General features: G+C 49.9%; 1 long non-coding RNA gene across 2 annotated transcripts; it reads left to right on the plus strand.

Annotated features, from left to right (window-relative positions):
* Positions 1 to 608: 608 nt before the first annotated feature.
* On the plus strand, positions 609 to 1,732 carry LOC131914938 (uncharacterized). Of its 2 annotated transcripts, none has more exons than XR_009380220.1 (3): positions 609 to 666; positions 845 to 876; positions 1,183 to 1,732. It is a non-coding gene; the product is annotated as an uncharacterized LOC131914938 (long non-coding RNA). The 2 variants fall into 2 exon arrangements; XR_009380219.1 differs by having other exon boundaries at positions 1,198 to 1,732.
* Positions 1,733 to 2,259: the final 527 nt, after the last annotated feature.

A 2,259-nucleotide genomic window follows, 5' to 3' on the forward strand; every position in this document is an offset into this window, starting at 1 on the left:
GTCGCCTCCTCCTTTCCCCCTTAGGGCTCTGTCACTGCAGGAAACCCCCAAACAATGGGAAGAAAGGGGACTTCTGAACACATTTGAACCAGGCTGTCACTCTGAATGAGCTTTTCCTGAGTACCAGAGAAGAACAGAACCTAGGAAATGGCAATACATAAAATGTAGGGTCTGTCTGTTACCAGGTCCTCCCTTTGTCTCTCCCTCCCTCCCTCCCTCCCTCCCTCCCTCCCTCCCTCCCTCCCTTCTTCCCTCCCTCCCTCCCTCCTTCCCTCCCTCTCTCCCTCCTTCCCCCTCTTCTTCCCTTCTTCCCTCCGTCCCTCTCTCTCTCCCTCCCTCCCTCCCTCTCTCCCTCCCTCCGTCTCTCCCTCCTTCCTTCCATATCAGTCTTCCTTCTGCATCTGCCTATATTTCTACAGCCACTTGCCAGGGTCTCCAACTCCTTCGTTATATAGTCTTATCATAGCATGGGGTGCAAGATGACACCCTACTATCTCCAGCAAAGCAGTTTCTACCCCACAGCTCATATGAGTCAAGGTCTTTGTGAGCAAAGCCAATGACATCAGTAATATTTACTTGTGCCACGCTGTGCCGGCCACCAGGCTTGTCCTAGTTAATCCTCACATGACTTCCTGCCAAAGATGCTGAGTTGTCTCCACTTTCCAGGTGAGGACACTGGGGTCTGACACACATACATTTCCCAGGGGACTCTGCAGCAAGTGGCAGGGTTGGACCGAGCACACAGCCTGAGTCCAAGGCCACATTCTTAAGGGCGATGTTGGGAAGTCTCTTTGCCAGAGTGAGTCCCTGAACTTGCCCTCCATTAGATTTCTCTCTGTTTCAGAATAGTCAGCTCCTCTTCAAGGGGCAGACATGGTGAGTGACCTCATCCCTCAGGGAACACACAAGTTGTGTGTCATCGGCGGCCGGTGGGAAGGAGGCATTATGGGTTCTAGGGGCACTTGAGGTGGATGGAGAGAAGAGGCCTCCTTTTCCTCCAGCCTGGAGGCTCCGAGCTGGAGCAGCTGTGCCACCATCCTGGGCCCTCGCTTGGCCCTGTCCCCTCGCAGCAGACAGAGCTCTTTCATCCTGTCTGACTTAGTGGTTTATTTTAGGCACAGACTGACCAGGTGCTCTGGGTCAATAGGCTTAGCTTTAAATAACTGGATTTTTCTCCGTGAGTATCTCCTTTGGCAGGAAGGGACACAATGAAAGAAAGAGTCCCACAGGCCAGGGTGGTGAGGGAAGGAGACAGAAGACAAGACGGGAGAGAAGACAAGTGGGCTTTGTCGTTTCCTGTGTGACCTCAGACAGATGCCTGACTTTTACACCCAGTGAACCAGTTTCCCCATCTGCAAAGCACACCTTTGGACTGGGTCATCTCAAACGTCCCCTGCAGACTTACCTCTGTGCTTCTGTGCTCTACTGTGCCTTTACAGACAAGTCACCTACCCAAAGGCATGTGCTCCAGAGTGCTGGCCTAACACCGCAGAGCTCAGCCACCAGGGAGGCTGCAGAGCAGAGGGCAAGCAGCTGCTGGGGCCCGGAGACCCGGATTCGGGTCTTGTTTTTGGTGCAAGCCTGGTGATCTTGTGTGTGAGCTTCAGTTTCCCAGTCAGTTTTTAAAAGAGCCTGATGAAACTTTAATAGACTTTATGTGCGTTACACAGAGTAATTGCAGGTGAGAGCCCTTGAAACTCCCCAAATGCTATATTAAAAAATTAAATGTGTCTGGCAGTTCCTCAAAAAGTTAAACATAAAATTGTCACACTACCCAGAAATCCCACTTGTGGTTCTATACCCCAAAGAATGCAAAGCAACAGTACAGAGGGGGTTTTATAACCGTGAACCAAAAATGGAAGCAACCCAAGTGTGCATTTGATGGATGAGTGAGTAAACAAATGCTGTGTAGATACACAATAGAATACTATTCAACCGTAAAGAGGAATGAAATCCTGACACGTGCTGTAACATAGCTAAACCTTGAAAACAACGTGCTCCGGCAGACACGAAAGGACCAAAGCTAGGCACTCCACTCATGAGGAGACACCTAGAATAGTGAAATGCATAGCTAGAGAGAGCAAATGACTGAGCAGAGGAAGAATGGGAGCGATAGCTTAATGGGTGGAGAGTTTCTACTTGCTTTGATGGATAGGATCTGGATGTGGGAAGTGGCAGTGGCTGGACAACATTGGGGATTTACTTAGTAGTAAGCTTAAAAAAAAAGAGAGAGAGGTTAAAATGAGGCTGAAGAGATAG

This window comes from Peromyscus eremicus, chromosome 7 (genome assembly GCF_949786415.1).
Source record: "Peromyscus eremicus chromosome 7, PerEre_H2_v1, whole genome shotgun sequence".
In the NCBI taxonomy this organism is placed as follows: domain Eukaryota; kingdom Metazoa; phylum Chordata; class Mammalia; order Rodentia; family Cricetidae; genus Peromyscus; species Peromyscus eremicus.